This window comes from Sus scrofa, chromosome 1 (assembly GCF_000003025.6).
Source record: "Sus scrofa isolate TJ Tabasco breed Duroc chromosome 1, Sscrofa11.1, whole genome shotgun sequence".
NCBI classification, from domain to species: Eukaryota; Metazoa; Chordata; class Mammalia; order Artiodactyla; family Suidae; genus Sus; species Sus scrofa.
In genome coordinates this window covers 79973284-79996229 of record NC_010443.5, presented here as the reverse complement: position 1 = coordinate 79996229, position 22946 = coordinate 79973284, and the positions used below count along the sequence as shown (strand labels likewise).

The 22946-nt window shown below is 40.9% G+C and overlaps 1 protein-coding gene across 5 annotated transcripts in view; it reads left to right on the top strand.

The window, feature by feature from the left end:
- Nucleotides 1-22946, top strand: part of HS3ST5 (heparan sulfate-glucosamine 3-sulfotransferase 5) — a 183656-nt gene that overhangs the window by 143911 nt on the left and 16799 nt on the right. The gene's annotated exons all lie outside the window — the stretch shown is intronic.

Below are 22946 nucleotides of genomic sequence, written 5' to 3'. Positions count from 1 at the left end.
AAATTTTGTCACTGCTTTCTTCTGTTCATTAGGAGTAGAGTTAGTTAAAAATCTGTATTTTAAAATGTAGTGGGGAATTAAAAGTCTGAAAATGGAAAACAAAGAAGAAGGAGAATGTATACTATACTCTGATAAAAAGGAAAAGGAGGAATTGTCCTATAGCACAGTGGCTTATGAATCTGGCGTTATCACGCATCAGCTTGGGTTGCTGTGGTGCGGGTTCGAGCCCTGGCTTGGGAACTTCCACAAGCCTTGGGCAGGGCCAAAAAGAAATAGGAAAACTGGAGAAAGTTATCTCCCCTTTCTCATCCTTCATACCTACTACCCCCCAAAACACTTATGATTACTTCAAAGGATACATATTTTCCAGAGCACAAGTATACTCCAAATATAGTTCTATGTAGAATTCTCAGATATTCATGCCACAACATTTGAAAAATTAAAAAGAAACATGTAAGAAATTATGTAATTCAGTCCTCATAATTTGAACATATCTGAAAGTTTGTAGAAACAAGCATGAATCAAATATAGTGTATAAAGGATGTTAAATATCCAATATTTCCTTTCCTAATAATAATGCTTTGTGTCATGAATATGATTTAATATTACTGGAGAAAAAATTTTAAGTGAGTTTGACATTTTATATGCCTTAGAACAATAAATCAAATATATCCTTATAATAATAACTTTAACTGTTAATATACTAGTATTCATAACTTAAAATATCTATTACACATATTCTGTTGCATAGAGTTAAACAATCTATGGAGTGATATTTATTTCCTTTTTTTTTTTTTTTGCTTTTTAGGGCCGCACCCGTGGCATATGGAGGTTCCCAGGTTAGAGGTCCAATCGTAGCTGCAGCTGCTGACCTATGCACAAGCCACAGCAACACAGGATCCAAGCTACATCTGCAACCTACACCACAGCTCAAGGAAACACCAAATCCTTAACCCACTGAGGAAGGTCAGAGATCAAACCTGTGTCCTCATGGATGCTAGTCAGATTCGCTTCTGCTGAGCCACAGTGGGAACTCCTATTTATTTCCTTTCAATAAATAATGATCTATTGATATGATAGAATAATTCAGATAATAAAAATTTTAATCTTTTCACTTTGCATTACTCCGGAAGAAAAGTAATCAAGAAACTAGATGAAGTTTTTTTTCCTCTTTTATTACACCAAAGAAATTGAGTTCAGTGAAGCACATTATGCCTTTCCCTATCAGGTGCATATTTACATTTGCATTTCTAAGTTATTCACCATAAATACATTTTTAACTCTGGAAAACCTTAAAATAATAAAGTTCCATTCTCAGGCTTTATACAAACATGAAAATGTTAATGATACTAAGGAATAAACTTTAAATTACAAAGCATTTTTATTCCTTATTTCATTACCCCGGCTGTGATAGTCAGGTCTCCCAACAATTTTGGAATATTAGGGAGCCCCCTAGTGGCACTTAGTAAATTTCCAAAATAAAGAATAAAATTAGTCCTACTGTATAGCACAGGAAACTGTATCCAATCTCCTGGGATAGACCATGATGGAAAATAATGTTTTTAAAATATATATATATATATATATATATGTATGACTGAGTCACTTTGTACAGCATAAATTGGCACAACGTTGTAAGTCAACTATTAAAAAAGGAAAGGTTTTTTTTAATTTTTAAAAGAATAAAGTTAGTTCTTCCTTGGACCAGTTTTGGTACTGAAACATATTTTTCTGACTTTTTTCTCAGTTTTAAAATATAAATAGACTTCCTATCTTGTCCCACTTCCTTTCATGCTGAGTATGTTTCTGGCATCAAAAATACAGTAATAATTCCCATCTCCAGTTATTCAGATGCCCAGTTGCTAAAATTTCTTTTCATTCTTTCTCAGCTTGTGACCTTTCCAGTCATCTCAGAAACATTTGGAGATTTTAGTGGGAGATAAAATTTCTATATTAAATTGTAAAAACATCCATCTACCCCAGTAGATGTTGGCTTTAATATGATTGCAGTACAGAGGCATATCTTTATTATACTTTCTTCTTGCCAAAGCAAGATACACACAATGATATTCTGATCATCTTATCATTGGGACAGTCATATAACATGTTTAGAACTTCCTGACATCACTTCTAACTATAGTGAAGGTTTGATGATGGGCCGAAGAGTGATGTCCTCTTGGATCAAATGAGTAACTTGCTGTAGTTCTGATGCTTTTCCAACCAGATCAACACAATGCCTCTTTCCTGGCCTGGAATTATCCTCCTTAAATTATCCACCTTAAGGTGAATGAAGGATTCCTGGGAGTTACAACACTTCTACGGAATCTTAAAGGATTCAGTGAAGTCAGTCTAAGAAATGATGGAGGAGTTCCCGTAGCGGCGCAGTGGTTAACGAATCCACTAGGAACCATGAGGTTGCGGGTTTGGTCCCTGTCCTTGCTCAGCGGGTTAACGATCCGGCATTGCAGTGAGCTGTGGTGTAGGTTGCAGACGCGGCTTGGATCCAGTGTTGCTGTGGCTCTGGCGTAGGCCGGCAGCTACAGCTCTGATTAGACCCCCAGCCTGGGAACCTCCATATGCCGCGGAGCGGCCCAATAAATAGCAAAAAGACAAAAAAAAAAAAAAAAAGAAATGATGGAGGAAAGCATTCCTCACAGCGAGAGCAACTTCAACAGGAATATAAAGATGACTTTAGCATGACTTTGCCCTGGAAACCATATTATAAACTATTATATCGTTGAAAGAGGGAGTGAGATATAGGAGCATAGGAGACATAGCCAGAGATTTAACAGGGCCAGCCAAGCCATGGAAAGCTCTGGGTGCTTTCCTAAGGGGTTTAAATTTATTCAGAACACCAGTGGAAAATGTTGTGAGATAGTCAGATTTATGTTGTAGGGAATGAATCTGGGAACAAAGTACAGGATAAATTTGAGGGGTGATAAGATCCAAGTCAGAGTGACCATGTAGTCCAGGCAAGAAAGGCTGAGAGCTGGTGGAGCAAGCTACAAAAATGCCTCTGCAGTAAAGTTAGGTCATTTCTGGGCCATGGATGCCCTGGGTGACAGTGTAATTAATGGGGTCTGAGCAAAGGCTCTGGCACCACCCTGCCTCAGATCAGCCCCCCATAATTTTGTCTTGTATGACTATTTAGCCCATGTCCTTGGCCGTACTACTGTCTCCCTCCCTCTCTCTGAGAGTGAGCTTATGGGAGCATCTCATAGCCTTCAGCCCTAAGGAAAAACATGGATTGTGTCATCTGAATTTACTACTTTGGAGGTTGTAAAGCCTGGAAAAGAAGAACTGGGTAGGGGGGGGTGAGATCATGGAACATGAAGAATGATGTGGTACTGGGCATGCAGGTTGGGGAGAAGCCCAGAATGACTCCTAGGCCTCTGGCACGGTGACCAGGAAGATGGAACCACTAATTACTAGTTTATAGAGCCAGTGAGAGAGAAAGAGCTAGTTTTCTAGGCTGTGTAACAAACCCCCACAAACTTAAAACAACTTAGCAGCTTAAAACAACACATGTGTACTATCCCATAATTCCTTTGGGTCAGGAGACTGGGCACAGCTTAGCTGGTTTCTTCCACTCTGGATCCCATAAGGCTCCAACCAAGCTGTCAGCCAGAGCTGGTTCTCATCTGGAGGCTCAGCTGGAGAAGGATGTGTTTCTATGCTTGTGCATCTGTTGATTGTATTCAGTTTCTTACAGTAGAGAGTTCATGGCAGCTTCTTCTTCAAAGCCAGCAACAGAGATCTAAAAGCAAGTCAGCTAGCAAGACAGAGTCTTCAATAATAACAAAGTCACAGAAGGGATATCCCATTACCTCTGCCATATTCTAGGAGTTAGAAGCAAGTCATAGGTCCTACCCATACTCAAAGGGAGGGGATTATACAAGGGCCAGTAATGTGGGAGCCACCCTAGCTGGCTGTTGCATGAGCCTTTTTGTAAGGTTTAAATATGAAATTTCTGGTTATTCAAGGAAATTCCATTCACTGTAATTTGAACCATTATTGCACTAATTAAGGATTATTACAATATTAATCTTGAAAATATCTACCATCGGGGGAGGGGGCAGAGATAGCTTCCTTCTTTCTGATCTTCAGTACCAATTCAGCAGGCTTATATGATACATTTTTAATAAAAACTTGTTCTTCAGAGTCTCATATGCCTCTGTAAAATCTCAGTTCATCATTTCAAAATTATAAAAGAGCAAAATCTAAGAATACTTCATGCCAAAAGATATTATAAAAAACATTGGGTTGTTGCTGGTTGCTCTTCTGGCCACTGTGAGACTTGATTTGACATGAATATTTACTGAAATATTGGAACTGACTTTAAATCTTTCCCTTTGGCACCTCTTCTTGAACACTGCCTCCCCCCCAAAAAAAAAAACCAAGAATTTTTGAAAACTAGAGACAATCCTAAAGTGTCATATATTTTACCCAGTCTCCCTTCAAGTCCTAATGACTTCTTCTTCAGAATTCTGCTCCACTCACCCTTTTTTCTCCATTCACACAACCTTTACTCGAGGGCAAGCTGTCAGTGCCTCATGTCTGAATAAGTCAGCATCAGCCCCCGCCTGGTGTCCTCATTCCAGTATTTGCTCCGCATTCTGTCGGTCCTAGTCAAGACTGAATTTTTTCTTCTACATAAACAGCTTTTAACATGAAGTTTATTTTTTCATTCATTTGTGCTGCTACTCCATTTCCTATGTTACCATCTTTACACATCCATGTCTGGCTTTTTTTGTTTTGTTTTGTTTTGTTTTGAGATTTTTGTTGTTGTTGTTGTTGTTGCTATTTCTTGAGCCGCTCCCGCGGCATATGGAGGTTCCCAGGCTAGGGGTTGAATCGGAGCTGTAGCCACCGGCCTACGCCAGAGCCACAGCAACGCGGGATCCGAGCCGCGTCTGCAACCTACACCACAGCTCACGGCAACGCCGGATCATTAACCCACTGAGCAAGGGCAGGGACTGAACCCTCAACCTCATGGTTCCTAGTCGGATTCGTTAACCACTGTGCCACGACGGGAACTCCCATGTCTGGCTTTTTAGAAGATCTAGCCCTTCAATCTCCCTTCCATTCTTTAGTACAAACTATCTTTTCCCTCTCCAGTAATCCCCTCTTAGTCCCTACACAAGGCAAGCTTATTTCTGTTTCCTTACCTCTCACCATATTTTACTTGGATTGTCCATACCCCTGTCATCACCATGCTGCCCTAAGTCACCATGAATAGACATTGGAGGATGGTTAAAAAAAAAAAAAAAAAAATGAAGGGAAAGTGAGGTGAAAGACTTATACATTGAGAACTGGAAAACATTAATAAAAGAAATTAAAGAGGATGCAAAGAAATGGAAATATATCCTATGCTCCTGGACTGGAAGAATTAATATTGTTACAATGGACATACTACCCAAAGCAATCTGCAGATTTAATGTGATCCCTATCAAATTACCCATGACATTTTTCACAGAACTGGAACAAATAAACTTTTATGGTTTATGGAACCATAAAATACCCAGAACTGCCAAATCAATTCTGAGGGTGGGGGAAGAAAAAAAAAAAAAAAGGCAGGAGGCATGTCTTCCAGACTTCAGACAATATTACAAAGCTACAGTAATCAAAGCAGTGTGGTATTGGTACAAAAACAGACATACAGATGAATGGAACAGAATAAAGAGCCCAGAAATAAACCCAAACATCCACAGTCAATTAATCTTTGACAAATGAGGTAAGAATATAAAATGGGAAAAAGACAGTCTCTTCAGCAAGTGGTCCTGGGAAAACTGGACAGCTGCATGTAAATCAATGAAATTAGAACACACCCTCACATCATGCACAAAAATAAACTCAAAATGGCTTAAAGACTTAAACATAAGACGTGACATCATAAAACTCCTAGAGGAGAACATAGGCAAAACATTCTTTTACATAAATTATAGAAATGTTTTCTCATGTTATCCAAAGGCAATAGAAATAAAAACAACACTGTACAAGTGGGACCTAATCAAACTGATAGACTTTTGCACAGCATATGAAACCATAAACAAAACAAAAAGTCAACCTACAGAATAGGAGAAAATAGTTGCAAACAATGCAACTGACAAGGGCTTAATCTCCAAAATATACAAACATCTTGTACAACTCAACAACAAAAAAACAACTGAATGGAAAAATGAGCAGAAAACCTATAGACATTTCTCCAAAGACATATGGATGACCAGTAGGCACATGAAAAGATGCTCAGTATTGCTAATTATTAGGGAAATGCAAATCCAAACTGCAATGAGGTACCACCTCACACAGGTCAAAACTCAGAAACTAGTAGAGAAGGAAAAACCAGAAGGTTGGAAGAGGTGGGCATAATAAGCACCAATATCATCACATCCTAGAAGTCAAAACCAATGCCTTAAGCCAAGTTAAGTCCGTTAGCCTGGATAAATTTAAATATCAAGTGTTGAGACAAGCAGAGACTGGCAGACCAGAAGTATCCTAGAAAACAAAATCCCAGAGGGCAAGAGAAGTGTGAGGATCTTCTCAGGCATTGTAGGGATGGGCAAGCAAAGAGGGCAGGAGGGTACATATTCAATAGCTTGATGAGAGATAGCATTCTGCCAGAGATTCCAGTTCTCCCATGATACAGAGTACTTCTATCCAGGCAGCTAGGTACATGTGGAGGATCCTGATCCTTAAAGCCAGTCAGTCTTGGCTTCAAATTCCTCCTCCACTATTTGTTAGCTGTGTTACTTTGGACCAGTTATTGGACTTCCTCAAGCCTCCTTTCACTTATGTGTAAAATGTGGATAAACATAATCAGTCTCATGGTGTTATAGGGATTAAATATAATTACATATCTACGAAATACCTGACATCTAGCAAGTATACATATATTTATTGATTTTTATCATTATTTTTATTTTTCCATCTGCCAAAGCCAAAATGGCTCCAAATCGTCCCTGAGTCCTGCATGACCTCTAAGCTCTTGTGATTTATAGAGGCTGTTTCATTCTTTGTTGTGCTGCTTATCACAAAATATTCTGTGGGCTTGCAAAGTTGCAGGTTATGTAAGCAAATATCTCCAATGATATCATGAACTCCTTGGGGAAAGTCTTCCCACTGCTAAGCTTATTATAAACTCAGCTGGCACTTGTTATCACGATGCATTCGAAGGTACCACTTCATGCATTCCTTCAACAAGTATTTCTTGAGCACTCACTAGGTGCGATGCATGGGGTTGTAACAACAAAGAATAAATAGCTTGGCTTCCTGGAGTGAAGCATGAATGGTACCACTCAAGTAAGAGCATGTGAGTCTTTAAAAATGGAAGGACCTAAGAGATTATCTGCCAAGCTCTAGTTTTACAAAAGTGTGATTGATGATCTAAGAGATGACTTTGGCTTTTAATTTCTTCATCGCTGAACTTTTTTTGACCTATAATCATATCATTTTAAAAACAAAGAGGAAAGTCTTGAGTGTTTTTTACTGAGCAAGAGTTTGGACCTGATTGGTTTTACCATCTGTCCTGTCATTGTGAAACTGAGTCCACCCCTCTCGGAGAATCCTCCCAGAAAATGTGCATGGCATAACCTCTGCAAGTCTTTACCAGAACACTAATAAGAGTTCTATATGGTGGCTGTGCTCTGATTTCATCACATATCTTCCCCAGCATGAAAAAAAAAAAAAAAAAAATCTGTCATAGAAACATGTAATTCAAGCAGAATGCAAAGATGTTTTCTACTTTCTTCATCAGGGAAGGCCAAGATGGCGGTTCCCTCTAATGGTCATTCCAGACCATTGCTTTTTACATTTGAAAAGACACATCTAAGCATTTATATAGAGAAATGCATTTGAATCAATACTATAGGACTGACATTGAAGATTCAGTAGGCTTTAATCTAATTGTTTGTTCAATACCCTTTGATACTTGATCCACAAACTTATCTTAAAACTAGAAGGCCAGAGTTCCTGTCGTGGCTCAGTGGTTAATGAATCCGACTGGGAACCATGAGCTTGTGGGTTCAATCCCTGGCATTGTTCAGTGGGTTAAGGATCCGGCGTTGCCATGAGCTGTGGTGTAGGTTGCAGATGCGGCTCAGATCTGGTGTTGCTGTGGCTGTGGCATAGGCCAGCGGCTACGGCTCCCATTAGACCCCTAGCTTGGGAACCTCCATATGTCTCGGGTGCATATGGCCCCAGAAAAGACAAACAGACAAAAACAAAAACAAAACAAAACAAAAAACTAGAAGGCCAAGGTGAAGATTAACATCTCTAGTTCAGGGGGTGCTAATGAGACATGATCTATTAATCCTATAAGAAAATCTTAATTAGACACTGGAGCACTGCCTGTTCCATTGTTAAATATTACCCAATCCCCAAAGAATTGAAGAATAAATAAAGATTAAAATAGAAAGCCGTGTTATAATTAGGTCCCCTGAAATGAAAGTAATACTTATACACACACACACACACACACACAGAACGTATTTGTCACTTATTTCTCCTCAATAACTCAGTATTAGTGTTTACAATGAAAGTTTGATATAAATGTTCTTGAAATACCTAGATATGTGGACACTTGGGAAATGGATTATGATTCAACACAATTCCACTAAGCAGGCAGTTTTGTTGTGAGTTTTAGCTGCAGCAGTCTTAGTCCCATCCGGCTTAATTTGCAAGGTAGCTTCATCATGATTTACTTCTTGTTCATATAACAGGATTTTTCTATTAAAAAACACTAATTTTTAACCCAGGGATTTCATAATGCAAGTTCACAGATTTTGGAACTGTTTTGTTTTATTTCATTGACATACTTTCCAGTCTACCCATCAAACCCAAAAGGGAAATGGCAGTGAGGGGTGAGATGGGAGGAGAAGAGCAGCAAAATAAGGGGATGGTAGAAATTTACTCAAGTTTCCTAGACCTAAGAGGGTAGAATATAGCATACCCACAATAATATACATGACCAGCAAGCTTTTCCATAACATTTGATGTTCTAATTTTGTTTTCATGATTAGGTTCAAGATAAAAGCAGAAAGGAAGGTAAAGGGAGAGAACTTTGGGGACACTCGTTTACTACTTCAGAATAAGTTCCCTTGTTAAAATAGAGGTGGGAAAAATATTGTTGGCATTTTCCATACAATTAGTTACAAAGTGTACTAACAACCCAGATTGTCAGATTCTGTCCTTCACATCTAAGTAACAAGCAGATTGTCTTACACAGATGGAAAATGTGTGAGATGCATAGATTTCCAGCATAAACTACCTCAAATAAGATTTATTAATTTTATTCTACTTATCTAATCTGTTTAAAATCATAGCCTGAATTCTTTTCAACTCCTTTAAAAAAGTTATTAAAGCCTAAACTTCACATTTCAAAATCTTCAAGCTTTCGCAAGTCTCCTAATTTATTTTTTTATTTTTTTATTTTTTATTTTTTTGCTGTTTTAAGGCCACACCCATGACATATGGAAGTTCCCAGGCTAGACGTAGAGTCGGAGCTGTAGCTTCCGGCCTACGCCACAGCAACGCCAGTTAAGCCACATCTGCAGCCTACACCACAGCTCACAGCAATACCGGATCCTTAACCCACTGAGCAAGGTCAGGGATTGAACCTACATCGTCATAGATCCTAGTCAGGTTCATTAACCACTGAGCTACAAAGGGAACTTACAAGTCTCCTAATTTTAAGCAGAGGAGAGGATTCCATCTGTACACAGTTCCCCAAAAGTTGTTATTTACTATCTCATCACTGGAGTTTCAGAAATGGAGCAAGAATATCCCTAGTATGAAGTTTTGGGGAGGTACTTAGCAATTGTTCTGGATCTTGTTATATTGGATAAAACTCTTGAAAAAAGCAAGGCTACCTTCTTTCCACCCATAGTAAACCCCAAAAACTGTGTTTTTAAGAGAATATTGTGAAGAATAAGAAATTAGCAGAGTTCCCATTGCGTGCAGTGGGCTAATGATCCACCTTGTCTTTGTGGAGGCACAAGTTCGATCCCCAGCCCAGCACAGTGGGTTAAGGATCGGGCACTGCTGCAGCTGTGGCATAGGTCACAGCTCCAGCTCAGATTCAGTCCCTGGCCCAGGAACTTCCATGTGCAATGGGGGCATCCAAAAAAGAAAAAAAAAAAAAATGAAAGAAAGAAAGAAAGAAATTAGCTAGTGAGGCCAAGATCATGAGGCTGACTAAGAGCTTCCCTCTGTTTATTGGCCACAAGTAATACCTCTTGCCCCAACTACAATGAATGTGTGTTCTTATTCACAAGAGTTAATGGGAAATGATAGGAGAGGCAATCATAGTATTTGGAAATAATGTAGAAGAACATACAGCTCCAACACTTCTTAGCCATATGTTTGCCCAGTTTTCCTTTACATCTCTGAGCATCACATTTCAAAGTGGAGGTGTTCATAATACCTAATAACTTTGCTTTGAAAATTTTATGATACATGTAGGAGAAGTGCTCTGTAAAATAACAAGCAACAGATAAATGTACAAAGAGGAGCAGGACAAGAAAGAATGGGGGGGTCAGTGAAATCCATCACTGCTCTTTTGGAAATTACTAAAAGCATGTACTCTCTTCGTCCCAGAGAAAGGGCAGCAAGATAAATAAATACTAACTAACTTGAAGAGGGTCGCCTGAACAGGAAGGAAAAGTGTGATTTACTCTTATAAATCCATGCCTAAATGCCATTGCCAGAAAAATTGTTTAATGAATATCTTTTCTTTTTCTTTTTAGGGCTGCACCTGAGGCATATGGAAGTTCCCATTCTAGGGGTTGAATTGGGGCTGCAGCTACAGGCCTATGTCACAGCCACAGCAATGCCAGATCCGAGCCGTGTCTACAGCCTAAGCCACAGCTTGAAGCAATGCCATATCCTTAACCCACTGAGCAAGGCCAGAGATCAAACCCACATCCTCATGGACACTATGTTAGGTTCTTAACCCAATGAGCCATAGTGGGAACTCCTTGAATGAATATCTTAATGGTTAGTTAATAAGAATATTTTTAACACATCTCCCTACTACTTCCTAGCTTTACCTACATCATAGAGTGAAAATCTCACTACTTTGCAAATAAGGAGACATGCAGTCTAGTTTCAGTTCAATAGGTGTGCTTACATTGCATTATTCATCCATTCATTTAACCACTGTATATTGACACTTTAAGCATCTGGTCCTGCACTGAGCACAAGAGAAATACAACAATAATACTTTGCCTGTGGCTTACACCAAGCAGGGATCACCCATCTTCTCCATCCAGAGTTCCTGTATCTGTAAGAAGGAGGAAATGGACATGATACAAAAATAGTTGTCCTTTCCCATTAACTATACGAATTGGCATATTGCTTGTTACTTTCTCTTTCAATCAGACTGGGAAGACTTGGCGCTTCCCCCCAACTTCTGTAATACATGACTCAACCACCACAGTCCATCCTTAGTTATTTCAGACTCAGATTATTTTAACAGCATCATCTCCCTGTCTTGGGTCCATAATATCCTCACAATCTGATACATGCCTCCATACCAAAACCTCAGTCGCTGCCTAAAAATTGCTCCAGTTCTATGTCTTTTTTTCTCTTGGTAAATTTTCACTCTTGATTCTCCTCCAAAGACTCAGAGAATCTTCATGCTGATCTTTACCTATTCATTAAATCATAAAATGATACTTAAGAGTATGTACATATATACATACATAATGATGTCTATACATATATACACATATCACTTCTCTCCTAAATAGCATCCCTCCATTCACTTATGCATCACACTTTGAACGTCACTGAGGGAAGTCACTATGCTATTTGTGGAGGCATGTGCAGATATATTAAACAGTCCTTATCCTTTAAGTACTTACAACGTAATAGAAGACAAAAATATATGCTCAAATAACTACATGTCTGAATCTTTTCTTTAGGGGAAAAAGATCCATTCAGTTGATGAGATCAGAGAAGGTTTCTTGTAGGCAGTGGCACTAAAGTGAACCTGGAAGAAGGGACAAGATGTTGAAAAGCAAAATGGTAGGAGAGAAAGTCATACAAGAAATAGTATGACCAGAGGAAAGCAGTAAGAACAGGGTCTCTGGAAAAATACTGGCCATGAGGGGCATTTCATGTGTGAGATATGAGAGATGAGGCTGTCAAAGGAGAATGAGGAGTTCCCATTGTGGCTCAGGGGGTTAAGGACCCAGCGTTTTCTCTGTGAAGATGCAGGTCCAACCTCTGGCCCTACTCAGTGGGTTAAGGATCTGGCGTTGTCTCAAGCTGCAGCGTAGGTCACAGATGTGGCTCAGATCTGGCGTTGCCATGGCTGTGGCGAAGGGCTCAGCAGCAGCTCCAATTTGACCCCTAGCCCAGGAACTTCCATATGCTGTGGATGCAGCCATAAAAAGAAAAAAATAAAATAAAAACGGAGGATGAGGTCAAATGTGAATTACGTGTGATTCTGGGACTTTACGCCCTGGGTAGCACTCTCTATAGCATATAATGCAAGCCATATACATTAATTTTAAGATTTAAGTGGCCTCATTAAAAAAGGTAAAAAGAAACTGGTGAATCAATTTTCATGATATATATCCTTTTACCTATTATAGGCACTATGGCATTTCATATAACATAACATATAGTCAATATAATCAATATAAACATTATTAATGAGATATTTTACATTCTTTCCTTCATTCTATGCCTTTCAAATCTCTGGGTACTTAACACTTGCGGCAGTGTTGTGCTAATGGCTCGCGACTAGTGACTACCATGCTGGACAGAGCAACTCTAGGTGATAGAGAGACACTGCCAGGTTTTAAGGTAGAGCGTGGTTTGATAAAAAGAAATTTTTAGACAGCGACTGAGGTTTTGGTATGGAGGCATGTATCAGATTGTGAGGATATTATGGACCCAAGACAGGGAGATGATGCTGTTAAAATAATCTGAGTCTGAAATAACTAAGGATGGACTGTGGTGGTTGAGTCATGTATTACAGAAGTTGGGGGGAAGCGCCAAGTCTTCCCAGTCTGATTGAAAGAGAAAGTAACAAGCAATATGCCAATTTGTATAGTTAAAGGAAAAGGGCAACTATTTTTGTATCACCTGATTAGCTTGCTTATCTCACTGGATTAGAACCTCAAATCCATAGACACCTACTAATGAATTATGCCAAGCTTTAGTGGTTGTATGTATATAGGAACAGTTGTTCTTTTTCATTTTTCTCTTTTTTCTTTTTTTGGCCACTCTGTGGCATGTGGAAGTTCCAGGCCAGGGATCAGATCCAAGCCACAGTTGCAACCTACGCCACCACTGTGGCAACGCCACATGGTTTAACCCCCTGTGCCGGACCAGAGATCAAACCTGTATCCTGGCGCTGCAGAGATGCCGCTGATCTGTTTTGCCACAGGGGAAACTCCTGAATTGTTATTTTTAATGTAAGTTAGCACTGTTAAGTTACAGGCATTTATACAACAAAGAGAAAAAGCTGTTTTTGAATACTTTGGAAACAACAAAGAGGGAACATACCGTTCTGCCTGGAAGAATCTACAAAAGGTACTTGGAGGAAGCGCTTTCTGAGCTGAATATTGAAGGACAAGTACAATTTCTACAAGTGGAAATAAAGATAGGACATCATCAGTGGAAAGAGCATGAGGAAAGTTAGCAAAGTCTTTGGTATGTTTTGGAAACTAAATGTTTGCCAAATTTAAGTCTGTGTGGACATAAGGAAGGAGGCTGGAAAGGTAGTTAAGGAGAAGGGTGATGGAAGATCAACACCTAGTTAGATGAGGAGCATTCTACTTTGCTGCAGAGACCTGGGCCCTTGTGAGGAAGAGGAGCCCACGACCAGAGGTAAGCATCAGGGACATGGCTTCAGCTTGAAAAATGAAAGCAGAGGAGTTGGTTTCTGAGAGAGTAATGTGCAGACAGTAGCTTGATATTATAACTCAGAGTACTGATTTAGCGTCAGATGCAATGACCTGCCTTTTCACTGAAAAGTATTCAACATTTCACTAAACTGACTTTTTCTTGCCAATAGCAAACTCAATTGCATTATCCTCTCTGCTCACAGTTTAAGCATAAGAGCTGGTATTGTCAGGGGTACAGGGTATCTCCTGAAGGAAATAGCATTGCTATTCTATGAGAAGAAAGTGTCAGAGAAAAATCACTACTGCTTTTTTGTTTTTTCTTAAATTGACAGGTGATGGGGAAATATGCCTGCATTAGTTTTCTCTTTTTCTTTTTTTTTTCTTTTTAGTGTCATACCTGCGGCATATGGAAGTTCCCAGGCTAGGAGTCTAATCAGAGCTGCAGCTGCTGGCCTACACCACAGCTCACAGCAACACCAGATACTTAACCCACTGAGAAAGGCCAGGGATCGAAGCCACATCCTATTGGATACTGTTGCCGAAATTCAGCCTCTGTCCACTGGTGCTAAATACAAATGTGGAGACAGAGTTTTGGGTGAAGGAGAAAAGAAATAGCTTTATTGCTTTGCTAGGCAAAAGAAGCTAATGCCCTAAAGACTGTGTCCTCCTTTGGGAGCAAATAGGTGGTTTTATAGTTTGGGAGTAGGAAATAGGGTCACTGATGAGAATAGGGTAGGTGCTAGCTTGCATTGTTTTCCAAAGCTGGTGTTTAGGTAGTCCCAGGATTGGTTCTGATGATCCTTCTTTTGGAATGAAGAATGCTTCATTAACATCTTCCATTTGTTGGGGGTTTCCATTCTATGGAAGAACTCAAAGTTATTGTTATTTATGTGTGAGTTCAATTCTTTGAGGAGGAACCAGGACCCTGCCCCAAGACTGCACTGTTGTCTCTTGACTGCTCCTCCATGGTCTCTGCTTCCCCTCCCTTCCCTGATTAGAAACTGTTTGAACTCAGGGAAGGTCAAGGAGGCTGAATGAGGCCTGTTTCCTAAAAAGCAATGGGGGCATAAGCTTTTGTGCCCAGGAGCCCCACAGGGCCCAGCAGTAGTGTTCTTAACCTGCTGAGCCACAACAGGAACTCCTGCAATGATTTTCTAACTCTGCATAGCAAATGACTGCAAACACTGCAACTTAACACCCATTTACTCGCTCACAGTTTGGTAGTTCAGGAGTCCAAGGTGGATTCAACTGCATTCTCTCTGAAATGAGGCTGTCAGCTGGACTGGGCTCTCTTCTGAAGGCTCTGGGGAAGAATCTGCTGCAAAGTCATTGTTGTAGTTGATAGAATCTAGGTCCTTGTGGTTGTAGGAATGAGGTTCCTGTGTTCTTTCTGGCTGCTGGCCAGAGGTTGCTATCAGTTCCTGGCAGGTGCTTTCCAAGCCCTTGTACCTTAAGCTCTCAGCATCACATCAGATGCTTCTCTTACTTGGAATCTCTGTAACAACCTCTTCTGCGACCAACTGGAGAAAACGGCCTCCTTTTACAGAGCTCTTCTGATTAGATTAGACCTGCCTGGATGGCCCTTCTCTCTCTCTCTCTCTCTCTCTCTCTCTCTCTCTCTCTCTCTGTGTGTGTGTGTGTGTATTTGTTGTTGTTGTTGTTTTGTTTTGTTTTGTTTTTTGCTTTTTTAGGGCTGCACCCAAGGCATAAGGAGGTTCTTAGGCTAGGGGTCTAATCAGAGCTAAAGCTGCTGGCCTACACCACAGCCACAGCAACACAGGATCTGAGCTGCATCTGTGACCTACACCACAGCTCACAGCAACACCAGATCCTTAACCCACTGAGCGAGACCATGGATTGAACCTGCATCCTCATGGTTCCTTGTTGGGTTTATTAACCACTGAGCCATTAACAGAACTCCCAGTCTTCTTATCTTAAGGTCAACTGATTAGTTTTTCTCTGTAACAGAACATAATCACCAGAGGAACACCAGGGACAAAGGTCATGGGGGGAACGAAGAATTCTTCCCTGCCTACCATGTCCCATCAGAGTACATTTCACATGGAACCATTTCATTTTTCCTTGTCAATTGAAAGAAGCTATTGTCACTTTACAAGATGAAACAAAATTTCTCTGAATGGTTACAAAGGACAAATTTTGTCCTGGCTGAGTGACTGATTACATAGGTGGGTAAGAAATTTATATGAGTTTAAGGGAAAGGGAAGAAAATAAGAGACTTTCATTTCTGGCCTTAGGGCCAAATAGCTACCTTCTATCACACTCACTATTGAAATACCTATAATGTATGGTGAAGTAGCTAAACTATATGTCTACAGGTATATAACTATATCTATGATGCTGCTTGAAAGGAAGGAGCAAGGAGGCCCCAAATGAAATAGAATGAGGAACTGATACTGCTATAAAATTGACTAGCTACCCAAGGCAGAAGGAAGAGCTTATCCAGTTAACTTGACCTCTATAACTGGATGAACCTAAATTACTGGAATGATGATCTGTTTGGACCACATATATTAACTTTATTACGTGTATAATTGTTACCTCTCCAGCTTATACTTGTGTGTGTGTGTGTGTGTGTGTGTGTGTGTGTGTGTGTGTGTCTTTTCAGGCCCGCACCCATGGCATATGGAGGTTCCCAGGCTAGGGGTCTAAACAGAGTTACAGCTGCCAGCCTACACCACAGCTCACAGCAACACCAGATCCTTAACCCACTGAGCAAGGCCAGGGATCAAACCTGCAACCTCATGGTTCCTAGTCGGATTCATTTCCACTGCACCACAATGGGAATTCTTCCAATTTACACTTTTCTATATGAACACAAGATTAGAGAGAGGTTCTGCTTCATAGTTTACCAGCAGGACAAGTTTATTAAACTCCAGCAACTATTTAATGAAGTGAAAAGAAACTCCAGGAGGGGAGAAAACACACACTTCTTCTATAAACATTAGTTGCATACACCAATGAGATGAGGAGATTAGAAGTAATTGGGCTTCCATGCCCAAATAAAACTCAGTTCCTATCTCTTTTCTTTGGATATCATTCTACTAAATGAGACCCCTGAAACAGACACAGCATTAACCAGCTCCTTTTAAGTTTAGTAGTTACAAATGCAGAATGAGTCTCCTTCTGCAGACAGAGAGCCAGAGGATCACTCAAGCCAACGCAATAATGGCAGCGGTGATAAATTATGTATGCACGATATCAGAAGCTGAATGGAGGGAAGAAATGGAGAACCCATTTGAAAATTTGGAATTTGCTCAAAGCTGCTCCTGCCATAACTCCCAGGAGGATAAACCTTCTGCCTGGAGCAGTAATAAACTCCATAGTTCTGTATAATTTATCAACTTTTTTCCTTTTCATTTTCAACATTGGCCCTTCATGGTTAACTGAAGAAACAAAGGACTAAATAGCTTCCTCAGCCATTTGAAAGAGCAATTATGAGCATCCTGGCTGATAGATTTTCTGCTTAATCTGCTAACAAATAGTGTCCCTTTTCCTCTTAATCTACACCCCAACTCCGTATTCGACTTGACACGTGCAGCATACCACTCTCCGTGCCCTTGCTCTTGTATCTCTCTTCATTCGTTTCCTTCTCATTACAGCTCTCTTATGTGATCATTATAATAGAAGAAAAGTGAGTTCTTTATGACAATTTTCCTCAGCTGCCCTTGGTTAATTTTTTCAAAATGTGATTCCTATGGGCTGCCTGACAGCCGGGCACATTGAAGGCTAATCAGTAGAATCTTTCTTAAGCGTCCTGTCTTTTCAAAGAAATTTCATGCCTTTGAATGAGAGAACGGTTTTTCACAGTAATTGGCCGTGGAATGTGATGCAGCCATCTTGAAAGAGTTCAAGCTGGTTTCAAACTGGGGAGGGTAAAAAGAACTTAAAATTTGGGATTTACCTCAGGCACTAATTCCCCAACCCCTCACTGCAACTTTCTTTACTTCCTTACACATTAATCTCCCATTATAAGAATACACATTTAGGGAGTTCGCATTGTGGCTCAGCGGGTTAAAAACCCAACATGGTGTCTGTTTAGGATGCAGGTTCAAATCCTAGCCCTGCCCAGTGGGTTAGGGATCTAGCATTGCTGTGAGCTTCGGCTTAGGTCTCAGACGTGGATCTGATCTGGCATGGCTGTGGCTGTGGCGTAGGCTGGCAGCTGCAGCTCTGATTCAACCCCTAGCCTGAGAACTTCTATATACCACAGATGCAGCCTTAAAAAGGAAAAAAAAAAAAAAAAAAAAAAAAAAAAGCACATTTAGTGCTAAGCTGATGGAATCCCTTAGTAAGAGAGGTTAGACCCAGAAGAGATTGTTAAATTCATCCCAAGCCCTCAGTGCCTTGGAGGGAAAGAAGGAGATCAGGAAGGGTAAGTGATTTACCCAAAGTCACAAAGCAGGTGAGTAATGTAGTTTCAGCTACTGTTTTGTTTTACTTTAAAGGGAGAGATGAGGGGGGAGGGAGTTTCCTGCCATAAAGTAGGAGCAGATTCTGTAGTCCTGGGATCTCTGCATTTTTCATCTGCATGATAGGGGTTATGCATGATACCGCCCTCCTCACCATGCATGACTCCCCCCCACTAGTCTATTGTAGTGTGAACCCTCTGCTGGGAGGTGTGTGTGTGTCTGCATGATCCTGTGTGGCACACGCTCTACTCTGGATATTGTACTTAGAGCTTTGTAGATAGTTGCCGTGTTTCTGAAGACAGACACCATTCCCAGGGTTGGGACCCAAGGAAGAGATGGGCCTCAGGGAAGATCCCAGAACTTGGAGAACTGAAGGGGAGTGGAATCCCAGTGCTGTAATAAGATGTAAATGATTGGGTTCCTGGGTTAAGAAAGCATCTCTCTTAAAGCCAAGCCTCTGGGAGAAGGAGGCACCCCTGTGAGGAGCCACAGCCTAAACACAAGTCACCATTTTTCTGCAGACTAGAGGGTCAGGTGATAGGACAGTTCACATAATTTGTGAGGCCCACTGACAATGCAAATGGGCCTCTTGTTCAGAAAGTATTAAGAATTTCAAGACAGTAACAGAGCCTCAAATCGAGCATTGGGCCCTTCTGAGCACAGAGCCTCACATACCTAAGGACTGGCTCCGTCTGGCTGCAAGTGGTTCCTTTGGCAAATTGTGGTCTAACCACCCCCAACCATGTCTTCACTTGCAGGATAATTTGAAGAAATAAGTCTTGTTAAAGGAAGACTAGCGCCTTTTGCAGAGAGGTCTGACCATGGCCACTTGGGGAGGAGGCACAGACCCTCTGCAGGGGAGGTGGTGCTTAGGGCCAGCAGACGGGACTTTGAGGTGCACCAGACCTTGCCCTTGTGAAGCGTCTACCTTCACTGCTAATCCGAGAGGATATGGGCTCTGTGTTTAAGGGATGATGCCGTTTCCTTATACTTTGATCAAGAGTTGACCTTGAATGATGGAAAACGACAAGAGTAATGAAGCAGGATCTCGGCCCCTTGTTCCCCACACCATTCCTGGTGTCAACAGTTCCTGGCACATGGCAGGCACTCAGTAACTATTTATTAATGGATGGTAGCATAAGCAGTTATCTTGGGGTCAGAATTTGGTGGAGCCCTTAGGAACCTGAAAGGAAGATCTGAGATTCAGAAGGAAGCAATGTCTCTGGTGATAGAAAATGTGTTAATAATACTATAACTGAAGAAAATGTTAGCCTGCCCAAGAATGGAGGCTTTTAGAATCATTTGGCATATAAATGAATCATAAATTATTTTACAGAATTATTACTTATAAGATTTTTTTCTAAGACCTATAGTTGTATTTGTGCTATCTGCCAAAAATAGCAGCCCAGCATCCTTTCTCTTTAAGTTTTGTATTTTTTTTTTGGTTCTTTTTAAATTTGTACCTTCAGTATATGGAAGTTCCCTGGCTAGGGGGTCAAATCAGAGCTGCAGCTGGACCCACGCCACAGCAACGCTGGATCAGAGCCACATCTGTGACTTACATGGCAGCTTGCAGCAACTCCAGATCCTTAATTCACTGAGTGAGACCAGGATCGAACCCATATCCTCACGGAGAATATGCTGTGTTCTTAACCTGCTGAGCCACAATGGGAACTCCTAAGTTCTGTTGTTTAAATAACATAGTCAGTAGCAGGATACAGGAGAAACCAGAAGGAGGCACAGAAAGCTGAGGAGAAAAACCTAGAAAAGTGAAAATATAAAGAGATTATGGGGGCCTCATAAATGAATGTAAACCTCTCTAGAAAGGGAGGAGGCTAGAGTTCCCATCATGGCTCAGCAGAAGCGAATCTGACTAGCATCCACGAGGATGCAGGTTTGATCCCTGGCCTCACTCAGTGGGTTAAGGATCCAGCGTTGCCGGGAGCTATGGTGTGGGTCACAGTGAGGCTCGGATCCCATGTTGCTGTGGCTGTGGTGTAGGCCAGCAGCTACAGTTCCAATTCAACCCCTAGCCTGGGAGCCCCCATATGCCATGACTGCAGCCCTAAAAAGACAAAAAAATTTAAAAAAAAATTTTTTTAAGTGAGGAGGCTAAAAAGGGAAGGGAAGGTGACGGGTAGGGACACTCTCATTTTCCCTGACAGCTCTGGGCAGCACAGTACACACTCAGGAGAGTGCTAGGTGCTCAGAAACGATGTGATCACTGAATACAGAAAAGATAAATGGGACATTATTAGTGGTGAGCCGGTAAATACTTGGCAACCTGCTCTTGAGAGGGCGATGGATGGTCAGTAGCGTTTGTCAATGTCAGTTATATAAAACTCCCTCTGTGGCCAGTTTTAAGCAACCCACGTGAATTCGCTGAGAGTGGAATTGGGAAGAGAGGCCCAGTGGTATCTCCACTGTACAATACAGTAGATCTAACTTCAAGAGCATAGGTAGTAGTAAAACACAGTGCAATAATTGGGAAATAATGAGTTTTTCATATGTATTGCCTTCGCTCTTTAATTTCGAGTTTTTCTTTTTTTTTGTCTTTTTTTTTTTTTTTTTGTCTTTTTGCCTTTTCTAGGGCCGCTCCCATGGCATATGGAGGTTCCCAGACTAGGGGTCTAATCAGAGCTGTAGCTGCCAGCCTACGCCAGAGCCACAGCAACGCGGGATTGGGATCCGAGCCGTGTCTGCGACCCACACCACAACTCACAGCAATGCCAGATCCTTAACCCACTGAGCAAGGCCAGGGATGGAACCTGCAACCTCATGGTTCCTAGTCAGATTCTTTAACCAGTGCGCCACTACAGGAACTCCTAATTGCAAGTTTTTCTAATGCAGTTCGTAATCATGCCTTTAACAACTGACTTGCAAAGTCTGAGCCAGCTCCAGTGCTCCAGTGGATGGGCTTCATCAGGTGCTCCACTATTCACATTATATAGAAAGAGGTTTTTCTGGTTGAAAAGAACTGAGGCAGGAGCTCCTGTTGTGGCTCAGTGGGTTAAGAACCTGATTAGTATTGGTGAGGATGCAGGTTCCATCCCTGGCCTCACTCAGTGGGTTAGGATCCAGTGTCACCACAAGCTGCAACACAGTATAGGTCATGGATGTGGCTCAGATCTGGTGTTGCTGTGACTGTGGTATAGGCCAGCAGCTGCAGTTCCAACTCAACCCCTAGCCTGGAAATGTATGTGTGTTGCAGGGGCAGTCCTAAAAAAAAAAAAAAAAAGATTGAGAAAAGAAAGGTAAAATAGGAGACAGAACAAGAAATCTCCCAAGAATATTTTCTCCTTTACCGCTTTTCTAAATATTTTGGTTTTTGATACCTGACTCATCAGAATTTACAAGTTGACTGTGTAAGAAAAGATGAGTGATCTATTTCTACCAATAAATTCTGTCACATTTTCAACATCAAATGAACTTAGTATGGAGGCAGAGTTGTACAATGTAAAAAGCCCCAAATCAGCAGTTAACTCCAGATTTAATGGTTTGAGGCTTTGAGCAGGTCATTTACCTACCATAGGTCTCAAGAAAGCCTACTGCCCCACTTATATCACAGGACTCTGTGGGGGTGCAGGTGGGGGTCTTCTAACACACTGAAATGTTGATAATCTGCCAGTCACTCTCAAATGGTTTGGAAAAAATAAATATGTGTTTATAGAGAGACACATAAAGCAAATGTGTTAAGATTGGTCAATTGATAAAACTAGGTGAAGAATATGTAAGTATTCAAATTTTTCAAAATACAGATACTGACTCAGAGACTTCGAAAAATTTATGGTTTCCAAAGAAGACAGGTTGGGAAGTGGGGAGATGGGCCTGGGGTTTGGGATGGAGATGCTATAAAGTTGGGTTGTGATGATCGTTGTACAACTATAAATGTAAGAAAATTCATTAATTAAAAAAATTTTTTTCAAAATAAAATGGTGGGAGAAATGAGGTTGTACATTAATGAGGTTATTATACACATATAGCACTCTGTAAACCTGCAAAGCACTCTACAAAGATAATGTACTATTACCTGCTTAGAGAGATGTGGGAGTTCCTGATGCAGTACGGTGGGTTAGGAATACGACTGTGTCTCAGTCACTGTGGAGATGCAGGTTTTCTCCTCGGCCCAGTGCAGCAGGTGAAAGGATCCAGTGTTGCTGCAGTGTGGGTCACAGCTGTGGCTCAGATTCAGTTCTGGCCCGGGAACTTCCATCTGCCATGGATGCAACCATTACAAAGAAGAGAGCAAGAGAGATCTATCCAGATGCTGTAGTCATAAGGATAGTCAAAGTTCACTCCATCTAGCTGATTCAATTATTCAGCAAATATTTACTGAACATCTGTGACCCCAAGTGTTGATGGTACAAGACCCAACCTTAATCTCATGGAAGTTACATTCCAGTTAGCAAGACACAGTGCACAAGCCATGATGATATGGTTTCAAAAGAATTCAATACAGGATGCTGTGGTGACACATAGAAAGCATGTGTAAGCCATTCTTGGATCATGAAGAAGGGCTTTTACAAGGAGTCTCAGATCTAAAAGATAGGAATTAACCCAAGGCTGGAAAGACATCAGCATAGTAGAGGTGGTTACCGTTGATGGAGCATAATTATGTGCCAAAGAGCACTCCAAGTACATTTACTCCTCACATAAATTC